This window comes from Pezoporus occidentalis, unplaced genomic scaffold, assembly GCF_034315485.1.
Source record: "Pezoporus occidentalis ecotype Australia unplaced genomic scaffold, CSIRO_AGI_Poc_V1 ctg43, whole genome shotgun sequence".
Classification (NCBI taxonomy): Eukaryota; Metazoa; Chordata; class Aves; order Psittaciformes; family Psittacidae; genus Pezoporus; species Pezoporus occidentalis.
The window spans coordinates 4018900-4033802 of record NW_026915758.1 but is presented as its reverse complement, the minus strand read 5'-3'; the positions used below and the strand labels follow the sequence as shown (position 1 = coordinate 4033802).

The following is a 14903-nucleotide window of genomic DNA, read 5'->3' as shown; positions in this document are numbered from 1 at the left end:
AAGAATTGAAGGGAAGGGATGAATTCTTAGGGCTGTGGAAGAAAGTTTTTTTTAAAAAAATGGAGAAAAAGAAAAACCAGACTAGCAGAAGTAGCACATGGAAATAAACCTACCTGAGCTTCCTTTGCTTTTCCAGCTGGTCTTGGAGCTCATGAAGTACTCCTGACTTCCATCCAGGTATGCCTCCTGACTCCTCTGTGTACCCCTTCTCAATAATCTTGTTGTCCATATCCATTTCTGAGGTTCTTTTTCTTCTCATTTGAGGTCATACATCCAATGGCCATTGAGTTCTAATTTTCTTTAGCATCAGATTCTGTATATTGGTCAATAGAACCTCAGTTTTATCACTGGCAGCTTCTTTTTTAGTCAAATGTTCGATTCTTTTTCCCTGCTGTGACATTGTTACTCATTCCTCTCATCACAGTGTCTGCATCTTTTACTTGCAAATATCCAAAAATCACCTTAGTTCTTGTGAGAATTCTGCAGCCTGGCCTGCAAATACTATCAGTGAGAACTGAAGTATGCTACAATTGTCCAGAATATGGAGGTCCAGTAACGCCACACAGAGTAATGTCTCTAAGTCCAGGTAGACCTAAATATGCACTTTCTCAACCTTAAAGTTGAGAAAAATGTTTTTTCATCACAGAAAGTGATGAAACCTGAAGTTAGACATGCCAAGAGCACTATAAAGACACACAGAAAATAAACAGCCCTGCACTCAACCTCATCATTTTCTATGACATAACAGCTTTATTCCTAAATACGTGTGTGTATACCCAAAAAACAATCCTGAATATTTATGCATAGGGCATGACTGCCACAATGTACCTGAAGCTGATAGAAACACAGTTTCACATTTAAACATTGGCCTTTTCAACAACAGAGGAATTGCTAGTACCTCTGAAAATGTAACTAAAATAAATCACCAGCACTGAAAATTGAGACATTTGATTTAACAACTAATTCTGGTGAAGGAGATGAAATACAGGGATGAGCCACTGACTCACAGTATCACAAGAGGCCTGGGGAACCCCTTTCAAGAGTATTCCTAATGCAAGAGAATGCCCTGCTGCAGCACCAGAAGGAATGCCAGAGCATCTACTCCAAGAGAAAGAAAAAGCACTCCCTACAGTTTATCCTCACAACAAAATTTGGATATCTTCTCTTTCAGCATTTTGACTATTTTATTTGAACTGAGGAACTGCTCAGGAAGTGACAAAGATGGACTAGGTTAAATGCCGTAACATGGTACTTATTCACACCACATTAGGCAGAGGAACACTAAAATTAGGCATAAAATTTTATTCCCTTGATAATATCCTCAGTATTGGCTAGAGACAGGAGGAGAAAAAGGAATTTCCCTTGGAAAAAATAAAACAAGCTATTGATACGTAATATAAATACTGTGGTAGTAAATCAGTATGTATCGCTGTTTCTACTGGGGGGGGGGGGGAGGAGAGGTGGGGAGGAATGTGAAACATCACCGGAGACACTGGAAAAAATTAGCCATTCAGTGAGCTCTGACCCTTTTTCATGGTTACTATACTATCCATTACATTCTGCCTGAAAACAATCATATTAATTACAAAAACATGGGTGAGATGTTTTCTTTTGATTTCACTGGAGACGCATGAGAAATATGTTTGGCCTATCACTCTATAAAAAGATGCAACAAGCCTGATCCAAAACTCATTGTCTTTCCTTTGGGGTCAGCAGCCGCCTCATGCAAAGTAGAAACAACACAGCAGCCTTCTTAAAACACATCATGAAAATGATCTGCAAAAAACCTCTGCTTTGCACTGATTCTCTTCACCACTTCACCTAGTGATGGACAACACTTTCCAGATTCAGAATGAAGCAGCTGAAGTTCTGCCAAGTGAACATACATCCATAGTATATTCTGCCCTTTTTAATCAACTTCCTGATTAAAATATGCCATGCTGACATAAGGTATGAGAGATGCAGACTTTTAATACTTCACGAAATAATAGACCCCAAGTGCTGGTTTGGGTGAAAATCTGTGATCCTACAGATGTTTATGGGTTTGCCTGGTGCAGAGCTATAATCAATTTGGTTATGATGAACCCTCAAGATAAACAAAATTTAACACAGAGGAAACTGGTTTCTGAAAACAATTGCCCAGATGCATTAGGCAGGTAGGACTTTCAGCAAACCAAAGGGTCTACTGGCAGACCCAACACTGATTTCTGAATGTTTACAGCCTACCAGACAGTTCTATATCAGACCTGATTTGACGAATCCCTATGGGGCGCCCTGCAGCCTTAGTTATTTCCACGACCAAGTTGGCTAGTTTCCTTACTTGGAAATTGTGTTCCACATTAGCAGCTTCCATGCAAACATATTTAACTAGTATATACATTGCAAACCTAACCTGAGATCAGATTTTAAATCTGATCTAATAATGTTTACTGTTTTCCAACAAAACATATGATCCCTTTTAAGCGATCAAAAATTCTGTTGTGGTTTTTGGCTGCCTGTGCCCACATCCCACTCTTCCCCTCAACAGAAGACGTCCCCTCTTCATTTCAGTTTCATTACATTTTGCTGCTTTTTCCTCTATGGCTAAAATAGTCAGGGTGCTGTGAAGGATTCTAAAGAGATAATCTTTGTCAACAGCCCACAAAAGCTTTGATTTGCTCTCCTTGTGACTTTTTACTCTAGGATATGTGAAGAAGGTGATGGTATTTGGTCTGCACCCATTTTCATTCCATAGAAATCCGGCTGCCTTTCCAGTAAAAACACCATTGATACTCTTATTAGGATTTCTCATCACTCCTATTATAAGAAAGAAAAGGTCAATAAACAGTCTACAACCCAAAAGTTTTCTTGTACTACACTGTCAACAACTTCACATCTTTATTGAAAGTTGATCAGCATGATGCAAACATCTATCAAGTCCAGGGAAATGGATATTAAATTCAGTGTTTCCATAAGTAGCATACACATTTAATAAGAAAGTACTTTTCCACCACTGAATCAACAAAATAATATCTGTTCAGAGTTCATCAAGAAATAGGTTCTAACACAGAGAACTCTGTTTTATAAATGTGCTTGTGCAATGCACTTGAAAAGAAATGCCCATGCTGATTTCCCAAGACACTGCTCATGGATGGGAATTATATTTTCATTCTTTTGGAGTTCACATAAAAGCCTGACTGGTGCAGAAGAAGAGTTTTCAGAACAGCACTGTGTTTGCTCTTCATATGGCAAAGTTTCTATGCCCAGCTAATAAATTGCCATATAAGTGTATGCACGGATGTGTATGCAATCTAAATACTCCTTTGCATAACTTATCTCCTCAACACAAAAATTAAACGAAATAGAAAAGAACAGGGAAAAGAAAAAAAAAAAAAAAAGAGAGAGACACCCTCAAAAATGGTCCTTAACAGATCAGGAGACATAATACACTGAAGTAGCTCCTCTTCTTTCTTAATTGTCTTTGTCTCCAAACACACAGTTGCTCAATTCTATAATATGTAGGATACAAAGCTGTAGAGTAAAACAACAGTCATAGTATGAACTAAGAACTACTACAATAAAACTGATGCCTTTTTTGAAAATGTGGGCATATAACTGGGTATTTGAATCTAAAACAAAGAAACCGCTGCAAATGTTTAGCATTTAACTATTGCCCTTGTTGGTTAACATAATGGGGGAGAAAAAAGGAACATTCACTCTCCAGAAAGTTCAGGATGTAAAATACATACAGAATTGAATTTACTCCTAGGTTAGTTTTAAATACACTGAATTCTGCATTTACTCATTGTAATTATTTACTCTTCTCTTTGTTTCACTTGATAAATCAATGTGGTTTTTAGAAAAATATAATAATTACTTTTCTCCTAGTGAAAACCCCTGGTTTATTGCATAGTCTTACATCAGCCTGTATTTCTAATGTTCGGAGTGTTATGTTGCCATCTCAATTGTTTTTAAATGTGTCACATTGAAAACAAGTATAAACAGACATATTCACCAGACTACAGCACAGCAACCAAGTTTAACCTTATCATTCCAAACTTGAACCTTGATAAATCATCAGGAGTACCTGCTGACTGTCCAATAAGGGTTAACGGTTTCTTCCAATATTATCTTTTTTTGTTTGCAGAGTGACACGACAAAGACTTCTATTTGTTTGGTTATTTTTGAAAAGAAACTACCACACAACACTGAAATGTCAATTGAAAAAAATAAAAGAGAGAGGTAAAAACTAAATATGGTTTGGAACTGTGTGCTGTTGTTCTCCAAAACAGCACCATTAAAGGTTACAAAAACCCCACACCTCTCAAATTAAAGCAAATCATTCACTAAACTGTTCTACAACAGTCACAAGAAGTATGTAAAGACAATTAAAGGGTAATAATTTCTACTTAACCCCAACCTTAACTGCAGTTTCAAAATTAGGTCACTTAAAATGAAAATCACCATTTTAAAGGGGATTAAGAATCATTAAAATTGGATAAAATATTCCTAAATGACCACATTAAAAAAAAAAAAAAAGTAAAGGCAACTAAATTGAAGCTCCATATTTTATACACAGCATCAGGATTATATAAGAAATGCGTGTCAATGGATGCTCTGTTCAAGAAGTGGGATTCCAGTCTGACTCAGTGTTATCATCTGGCAAAAAAAAAAAAGTAATTCAAAGACAGCTTGTTTATCTTCTTCTTTTGATTTCTCCTTTCAATAAAGAAGCCTTTATAAGGACACGTATATAACACGCATTTGGAGCTGAAAGAACCACTAGTAATTTGTCAATCAGTAACTTCAGCTTTTAGCATTACTAGTAAGTTTGTGTTAAATAAGCTTTTTTTTTCCTTTCAGCCAAGAAAATGCACACCACACCAATCAAAACTAATCACATCTGGGCTTTCATTGAAGCAGTAGTTGCTAATTTTACAGGTCTGCCCACATTGTGCTAGAAAATAGGAAGCAGAATCTGACATTTCCAGCAGTCGTTATTAAAACAACAACCACTGAGTGCTTGATCCCGTTTTCACTGGAAGCAATGTCAAAACTCCCCGCTGACTTCAGGGGGAGCAGGATCGAGCCCTGATCTGCTCAGCCTCCTCCAGCTCTGTGCACAGGAGGATGTGTTGAGGAGCTGGGGTGGGAGAAGAGGAGAAACACAAACCCCAGCTATCCTTTTGTTAACTGCCCAAAGAGTTGAACTTTCCATCACTTTGTGAACAACAGCAAAGTGCCCTGCAAACAACAACCGTGATATTTACCTTGAGGGAATAGCAAAGGGAAAGCCGTAGAACTGCAAACCAAAGTAGTCCAAACGAATTATCTACGCATGCAGTCCAAACGTGCACCTTCAAGTAGGCCAGTCTGTCAAGCAGTCGTCTCCTCGGCACCAGCCGCCCTGCCTTCCATCTTACGAGATTCAACCAGAGAACTGACAAACCTGCTCCACGACAACAAAATTCTCCTAATGCTTTTGAACGCCCACCATTTGTTCTACATTCATCCAATCAACTTTCCACTGCACATCTTCTCCTGCGACTGAGGCTCAGAGGCAGGATCCCTTCTCATCTGTATGCTAATTATTTTGCCATATGGACAAAAGTAATAATGCTTTTAGACAGGAAACCAACGGGCCTGAAGTCGAAGGCAGAAATTAATAAGTTGCCACCACTGAACGCCGAGAAGACGGGCATGCGTGCAGCTCTGTGGCTGACGGATCAGCTGTAACCTCCATTTAAGAGCAGCAGAGAGGCGACGGGCGGGAGGAAGCCTCGGCAGCGCAGCATGCATCAAGCCCGCGTTCCCTCAGAGACCACATTACTGCCGCAGAACAGCGTCCGTAGCAGACCGCTGACTTACCCCGCCTCAGCCCGCATCCTTTAAGCACTGCGACGCGCATCCAAGTTGTCGGCCCCGCGGCGGCCGCAGCTGCAGGCCCAGCCCCGCCGGCGCGTCGGGAGGCGGGCAGGGCTGGGGCCGCGCTCCGCGCCCTCCCCGGCACCCCGGGCCGGGCTCCCGGCGGCGCTGTATTCCACCGAATAGAGGGGAAACACAAAACGCCGCAGCTCCGGAAAGCAAACCGCGAAAAATACTCCCCTGCCGCGGCTGCCGGCGTAAAATGGTGTCTCCGTTATAGAACAACCCCTTTCTCCCACCACCACCCCCCCCCAAAAAAAAAAAAAAAAAGGAAAAAAAACACAACTATATCTAGCCCTCTAAATGTGTCTTTAAAATAAAATAATGATTGGAAACCATTACTGTTTTGAAGCTGGGGTACCACTCCAGGTTTTATGGTGTTAATTCATCTGGATTGTTGAAGCCTCGCTTATTTTACCTGCTCACACCATCTTCTCCCCTTTGAAACAAAAGAAATAAACTATTTCCAGGGGAGAAGATCAGCAGCCTTACACCATTAGCGACCCAAGCGGCTCAGCTCTATGTGACCAACAGCCCAAACATAAACAAGGAACCTCACGCAGAGAGGGCCAGATCTGCATGTGCCCCTTGACAGCCTTTTCCCTAGCAGTTTGACGTGGATTCTGTGGCTCCCGCTGCCTCCGCTTACTCAGGGACCGCGTTACTAAACGTGTCACGCAGACAATAACTGGGAAGAGGCACCTCACCGCCTCGCCACACTATTGCGGAGGTTTCCGCCGGCGCCCCCCTCCCGTGGGCAGCCTCCCTGCGGGCTCGCCCCCGGGCAGCCTGACGCCCCTGCAACGGGAGTACCCTGACAAGCGGGGAGCCACTTCCTTTAAACTTGTCCCCGAAATGTCATTTCGGCAGCAGCGTGACGGGCTGCGATCCTCCCGCGGGGCCGCGGCACCACCCGCAAGGGAACGGGCACGAACACTGGCACTGCTCAGCACGCCCTGCCAGCCCCGGCATCGCAGAGGCTCCTGCCCGTCCGGCCGCTCGGCACGGAAGGACCCTGGCCAGCGCCCAGCTACAGCCCTCGCCCTCCCTGCACACACGCCCGCTGCCCTCCTGAATGCCATTGTGCTGCTGCAGCCCCCTCCGCCCCGCACCCCTCCTCCCCCTTGCGCGGCGGTGCTCGTTGCGGGCAACCCGCGCGCAGACCCCTCTAGCCGCCACAGAGGCGGGGTAGCCTGACCCAAAAGTCACAGGGAACACCCTTCTCCAGCCCTGGAAGGTAATCCCCCCCGAGCCTGCTGCCTGACGGGTGGAGACCAGACATACCGGGTACTGCAGAGGTTACCGTTCCCTCCCCACCAGCCCTGCCAGGAACCACACACACTGCAGGCTGGAGGCAGGGCGAGCCCCCCCTTCCCCCCCCCCGCGTACCAGCCCTCTGCATCCCGAGCCATCACAGGAGCTTTACAGCCGCACCCCGACGGCAGCACAGGGGGGGGTGGTTTGGAAGGGAAGCTCGCCACAGGGATTCAGAAGAGAGCCTGCTGAGGTCGGGACTAACAATAGCAGAGCCCTCAAGACTTCCATGCTTTTGGTGGACAACGCAGTGTTTCCCTCAGAAAGCAAAAAAAAAAAAAGGACTTACGTGTCTCTTCCCCCGCCCAGCCCCCCCCCCCCCGCTCGTGGTTCGGTGTTTTTTGGTTTTGGGTTTGTTGTTGGTTTGTTGGTTTGGGGTTTTTTTTGCCTTCCCCCTCCCCCTTAAGTTTTTCTGCCATCTCTGATTACATCTCCCCGCTCTCGCTGGGCTCCCCCGAGGCCAAGGCGCTGAACCCTCGGGAGCGGCGGCGCAGTCGAGCCGCAGGTGCGGATAGGGAGCGCGCAGGGGGCCGCGCAGGGCGGGGGGGGGAGCGGGTCTGGGCTGCGGGGGTGTGGGGTGGAGAGGAGCCTCCTCGCAACGGGAAGGAGAGCTACCATGTCTGCGTCGCAGCGAGGGAGGGCATGTCAGCCTGGGGTTTTTCCACCCAAATCTATGTAGCCTGAGAAGCACACGCACACCTGGGGACGAACCCGCCTCTCTGTGAGCGTGTAGGGGTATCGGCACCCCCCAAATGGATCTCGTCCTTTCCTAACGTAGGGTTTACATGCAGAAACTTTGGATAGCTGCATTCGCGTTTCACAAGTCACGGCTTGTCTTCTTCCTCTAATAAAGCTAACCTCCTCATGTTGGATCCTGGCTAGCCTTAGTAAGACAGTGAAGGGGACTATGTGGCACACACGTCATTGGCAGGTGTTTTCAGATTTGTAAAAGGTGATTTAGCTGGGGAAAGAGCCCTCATCATCACTTCCAGCCTTGGGGATGGCACAAAGGAACGGCCTGGTGCTTCTCTCACTGATGACAAAACCAACGCTTGCTTTGAGGCAGAAAGTATATAAATCCTGTGTTAGTGAGAGTTAAGGGGGGGAGGAGGGGCAGCATAAATTAGAAACAATTACAAAAAGACCAGTGTGTAAAAAAAAAAAAAAGAAAAAGAAAAAAGAATAAATAAAATTGGGAGACTAGTGATTCATTGGCCTAATTATGCTCTACAAGACGTTAGGGTATGGGTTTAATGTTGTGGGTTGAATTCTCCCTCCCCCAGCCTATGTCTCGTCAACGCACACTATACATCGGGAAAAGGATATGCAGGTCAGGTTTAAGCAGCATTAATGAGAGCACAGTATTTTTCCTGAAGGTTACATTAGCCAGGCTAGCAAATTTCAGGTAAAGTATTCTGGAAAACCTTCCACTTCTTGCGCTTTCCCGCTGGTAGCAGTTTTTAACAAGACTTGAAATATTAAGCAAACACAGAAAGCAGAATTCAAGCATTAGAAGAACCCACTACTGTCAATAAGGGAGTACAATTTCAGTTTGACAGGAGTATTACAAGAATATACTCGCTAACGAGCAGCCTTAATTGGCCTGCATATTGTGGCTGTCACTGTTAAAACCTGTTCCTATACACTCCTATTTTATATATCCTTTAAACGTATAGTTCTCCAAGGCAGTTAAGGAGACAATACTTTACTCATTGGGCTTTTGATTTTGGGTGGGAAAGAGACGGGAAGAAAAGGAAACGAAAGGAAAATAAGAAACCCTATTGAGAATATGCTATCAGTGACTGAAAAACTATGTGGAAGTCAAAGCTATTGTAGAAAAAAGGCAAACGTCTTTTTCGGTTTCAGTGCAGTTTTGAACGTAAATTGTTATTTGTCCATAGATTGTAATGGCTGCAGAGGTTTCACTGACATTTACTATACTCAAATCTTTTCAAAATGTACTGTTCTTTAACAGATCCCACCTTTTCCTCAGCAGGATACTCTGTCTTAGAAGTATTTTTAATTTAGTGATTTGCAGGAGTTCACTGCTCGTCCTGGCAAATTACTCACACAATAGAGTTTAATGTGTGGCTTCAGTTTCCAGTACAGGGTCATGCTCGTAAAGAATACAAATGAAAGAGGAGCTATTAAAAAAAAAAAAAAAAAGAAAAAGTTACTGCGCATGTGCGATTGGCAGCTATTAAATGATAACAATGCAACTTCTAGGTAATAAAAGTCAAAATACCAAACAGGGCAGAGCAGACCATGCCCTGATGCTGTGTCAAGTGCCTTATTTTAAAGAAGCTATTCCTAGGCTGAGTTAAAACCTTCTAACCTGCAAGCTTGAATACAGAACACTGTTGCATTTGCAAACTGCAGAAGTCATTTATGTATGTAGTGAAACCTCAAAAAGATTTTAAAGATCAAGTTTCGATCGATAAAATGCTTCCTATTGTCGAACTCCGGAAAACTAGGGGGTAAAGGAAGGAGGAAGGATTTGCAGGGCAGACGCAGGAAAGACCTCGGGCACAATCGTGCTGACGGTGAGGGCAAACGTAACGTTGAGGTGATAAGATGGGTACGTTGTTTATTTGCACAAAAAAAAAAGGGGGGGAAAAAAAAAAGAAAAAAATAAAAAAGAAAAGAAGACAAATTAAAGCGCTTAGCTCAACAAAGCGCTCTTCGCGAAGAAAAAGTCTGGCTAAGTATGGCAATACCTGTAATGTCCCTCGCATTCTGAGAGTTAAAAGTGCCCGACTGCAGTGAAGTGCTGTTTAAACTGCACTGTCTCAAGGATCTCTGCGACCAAACAAACCGCACTCCGAGACAGCTTGCAAAAGAACTGGAGCAGTACTTCGAGGCAAAGATTCGATGCGCTGCCACAGCTCTGCCCGCATCGCCCTTTGGGCCGGCGCAGCGCCGCTCCCGCTGTGCCCGCAGGGAGCTCAGGGGCCGGGGCAAGGGGGTGTGGCGGCGTCGAGCCGCTGGCTGCGGACAGCTCCCGGTGCTGAACGGCCCGCGCCGGGCTGCGGCGGCCGGCGCCCCGGCTGCACGGCGCTGTCTGCAGAACAATGGCAGCCAACTCCAAATCCTGCTCTAATCACGTTAATGAGATTAATCAGTGAATTAGCAGCAGTCAGATGTCAGGGTGGCAAGGAGGAATCCAACCAAGCTTGGTAATTAACTTTTGGGGGGCAGGGGAAGGGAACAGACAGTGTTACCCATTAGTCTTTTCCCGAACTTTAGCAGGCTTTGTTTGCCAGCCTTTGGAAGATGCTGACAACTGAAGTGGAGGGGGGAGGAGGGGATAAGACGGAGCCCTCAACCTTTGAGCACTATAATACAGCCTGCTAATACACAGTATCCTGTTACTTCCAGCTGAAGTCCATTGAGGAAACTCGCACCGCTTCAAACACACACACACCACCCAACACCAGGGCTGCACTGTACTGAACTCCGAGTGTGCGACTAGTTCTGTGACCCAACTTCCACCGCAAATACCAAGAGGCATGATGAATATGGCGGATGTCAAAGGAGTATTAAATCTTATTCATTTTTAGAAAATCTACAAGAAATATACTCTCTGAAATCAGAGGGGTAGGAGAAAAAAGTGCCCATTAAACAACTACTAGCAATAGATTATCATGACAGGTTAATGCTGGATCAGTGTTTTCTAAAGCAAAAAAAAAAAAAAAAAAAAAAGAGGAATTTTAATCAAGTAATTTAGAGAAAGTCACTTAATGTAGACAAGTCAGTGATCTGGTCTCCAGCTAATTTCAGTAAAAGTGAAACTTTTTTCCACCCATGACCATTTCTCTGTTGCAAGGACAAAATATAAAAAGAGATTCCCTGTAGATTATAAATAATATCCAAGTGTATTTATTTGCAAGAAAGAGAGTACTGCATATCTCCTTTTCTATTTTTAAAAGGAGTATTGGCAACCATGCAAAGCATTTATCGTGTAAAACTGTTACTTTTCATGCACACACTACTTCTGCAGAAAACATTTAAAAAATCCTCCTCTTTGCATAGAGGAAGCTGTGCACGTTGTTCAGCACTCAGAAGAAAATTGCATGTTTCTGTTCCATTAAGTTTCATCTTTGTTAGTGACAAATAAAAGAAGCCTCTCTTCCACAGGAGACAAAGTCTTTTTTCTTTTTTTACTAACCTGTTTTCTTTTCTACTCTTCAGTTACTTTTCAGCACTAAAATAATACATTAACAATTCTGCACTAAATGTACAGGGACAACAGTGCTATTTACCTGAACTATTTAAAAATGGAAGTATAAGCTATGATGTTTTCAAAGTTAACTGAATTAACCATCCCTTATTTACAAAGCTTTTCCCTTTGAAGAAAAACTCTGAGATATGAAACACTGAAGACAGTGTTCTTTCAAAATGCTATTCTACACGAGTGTGCCTCTTTAAAGTATAAATCCATCGTTTTCAAACACCATTCTAATTTAAAAACCTAGGATCTGCTAATCTTTTATTTAATTGTATTCTGCTGTCATTGAGCATTCCAATCTGTGAAGTTTTTGTCTCAGGTTCTCCATATCAAACAAGTACTGTCCAACATGCAGTAAGTTTATATAAACAACAACATGCTTAATGCATGCAACATTATGCGTTCATATAGTAAACACACACTTTAGGATTTTTTTATCAGCTATTCTACAGCCGAGTACAATTTTGACTGCACAGCAGTATTGCCAGAAGAACTTGAAAAGAGCAAACAATGGATACTTAAGTACAAGCTACAGAACGACTGCAAAAATCACAGTAATCTTTCCAGTTAGCTACAAGAATCAACCCCCACCCTGCACAAAACACAGCCCAAACCTGCACCATTAACCATTTACAAGTTAAACATAACAAGACATTTCAGCATGGTTAAGAAACACCCTGGCTTACTACAACTTTGAAAGGATGAGGAGTAAGAAGCATACCACAGAGACCCAGAAAAGGCTGCTTTTTTCTTCATTGAACACTGAAAAGATAACCCATGTTCCAGGAAATCAAAAAAAAAAAAAAAAATTAAATACACCCACCAACACTGAGTAAAAAAAGTCAGGGGGGCTTCAAGAAGACTGCAGGGAAAAAGCTCTCACTCTCTTTAGTGTGCAGAAGCTTAGGGGGAAAAAAATGTCGCCCTGGCAGGAATGACAAATGCAGTAGGATAGGCTAGCAGGCCTGAGGGATCTGTTTTACTTCCACATACATCCTCTAATGCACGCACTCCCACTCATCCTCTCGAGATGCCTTTTTTTTTTCCTCCACTTTTTTTTTTCACCAGCTCCAAATCCCCGGCATATGACCTTCTGTTAAATAGATAAAAAAAAAAATTTGCTTATCAGTCATGCAAATGAGGCTGAATTCATTTTCCACAACAGATGGCCTCATAGATAATGATGATGGAAGAGAGAAAATTGAATGTCTCTCACAAGGTGGTCATGGCAACCGAGAGCAGAATAATATCAATAATAAGCTCACTGCATAATAAGGTTGTCAATCCCACAAATCAAAGTCTTCAGCTAAATCAGGTATCCCACCCCCAGCTAGTTATCAGGTAAACAGAGAAATAGAGAGCGTCCTTTTTCTTTTTAAACGACGAGCTGTGAAAAGAAATGGTAGCTCCAGTGATTCCATGGTATGAAGGGAAGGAAGGAAAGAGCAGAAGAGATTTTTCTTCGCTAATTGTGGTTTATTTCATGATTGGGGGGTGGTGGGGGGTGGAGGTGGGGGTGTTGTTGGGGTTTTCCTAATTTTTTTTTTAATTATTATTACTTCCACAGCGGTTTTATTTGTTGGAGGGGGGTGCTGGTTTGTTTTTTAATAGCGAGGCTGGTATTTTGAACTCAATCTACTGCTGAAGCCTTTCCTTCCGTCCCTGTGTCTGATGTGAAGTGCTGCATTGATGCAATAGCAGCTCGCCTCAGGCTTCCACCTTGGCTCCCAGGGGGCCATCCCGCAAAATGAATCAGCAGCCATCCTGAGCAGACTGATTAAAATGAAAATGGCAAGGCACATGTCTGGGCGGAACTAGAGCTGAGCTGCGCTGCCTGTCTGGCAAGCATGCTCAATATAGCTTTTGCTAATAATGGCTTACCGCCTTTTGGGTTTTTAAAGGTATTACCGTCGCTTCTTCACCCACCCCCTAAACACAGAACGGTGCTGGGGGGTATCCCCCCCTTCCTTGTATACTGCTCACAGCTAGAGTTTGCCAGACTGGCACATAGTGATTGTCAAAAGACACAATTGCTTTGCAGGGATTTTCTTCACAGATGTGCTGAAATACCAAGACACCGTATTATCATGCAGCTATAAATTATTACAAGATATTAGCTGGGAAAGAAACCTCAGAGGAAGGGGAAAGCTCAGTCACTACCAGAAACATCATTTTCCCCCCTTTTTTTGCACCTCAGCTTGCAATGGCACCTTGTGCATTATGCATCACGAGAAAATGACTGCCAGCAGACGCAGAACAACTTCCTGGAGCTCTTTCTGCCCTGTTTGACAGATTCCAAGCTGCATTCCTATCCCCCCCCCCCAAGCTCTCCCTGCATCTTCCCTAAGCAGACAACCGCATGCATAGAGAAAGAGGCATTTAAAATGCTCATCTCCTGTAGTCCTTCGCTAAAATAGTAACAGTGTGCAAAATCAGCATCAAAAACCATCAATCCGTGCATGCACAGGATCTGAAACCTGGGGAGACTGTTGGTTCCTGAGTTATGGGGGTCACTCTGCCTGGGGATTTTTGTTGTTGGCTTTGGTGGGGATTTTTTAAGCAAACAGCTCAGCAGCATATCTCTGGAAACCGGCATGTATGTGCTGTACATATGCACCTACACCCTGATGTGCCTAATTCCCGTTTTTAAGCCGCTGGGATTACTTTCCGCTCCACACACACACACACACACCGCCTTTTTCTCCCCCCGCCCTGCACTCTAGCCCTGCTGCTGCAGTGTGAGCCAGAAATCAATAGGGCTGCCTCTAATGGAGGTTCCAGCTGCAGTTGGCTGTGCAGACACACACACACGCACAGACACTGACGTCTGTGCAGCCTTCTCAGCCGATTGGGCACCACATCGGATGTTCTGTGGAGCAAAGAATAGGAATCATTTACAGTCTGCTAAAAAAAAATAAAAAAATTAAAAAAATGGTACCTTGCATTTCCCTGTCTCCAAGAGCGCCAGGCTGGGCTCGCCGTGCAGGGCTGGTTGCAGTGCCTGAGCTACAGCCACCGCACGGGGTGAGCGCAGGCACCGCATGGTACCCGGTGACACCCCGAGATCACCACAGCAGCTGCCGGGGCACGGAACCCTCCCATTCCTGTGGGATGTTTTTGTAAGGTTACCAATTCGTGCCGTGAAAGATATGAATGCGAACATAGGAAAACAGACATGAAAAATCAAGGCAGTTTAACCGGTAGATTGATAGAGCTCTTGTGCCCTGTGATGTGTTTGCAAGTATTTCTGAGCATTGAAGAGCATTTTAGTAAAAGCTTTCTTTAAAGGGCTTTGTTATAGAGTCTGCATTGAACATTTAATATTTCAATGTAGGCTGCTCACTTGCTTCCCTTTCCTTCAATAGAAAAATATTTAATTTGTTGAATATTCGCTTCAAGTTTAATCTGCTATAGCGCTTAGCTGTCATATATATTATATATATATATAAAACCATGT

General features: G+C 43.7%; 1 protein-coding gene across 8 annotated transcripts in view; it reads right to left on the bottom strand.

Moving 5' to 3' along the window:
- The window catches only part of MYT1L (myelin transcription factor 1 like), a 311469-nt gene extending 298773 nt beyond the window's left edge, over positions 1-12696 (bottom strand). For 2 of the 8 annotated variants that reach the window (XM_062634578.1, XM_062634585.1), the window contains exon 1: positions 5250-5841. The gene's annotated coding sequence lies outside the window, so the exon portion shown is untranslated. The other 6 variants (XM_062634586.1, XM_062634583.1, XM_062634580.1 and 3 more) reach the window with 6 other exon arrangements.
- Between the last annotated feature and the right edge of the window lie 2207 nt (positions 12697-14903).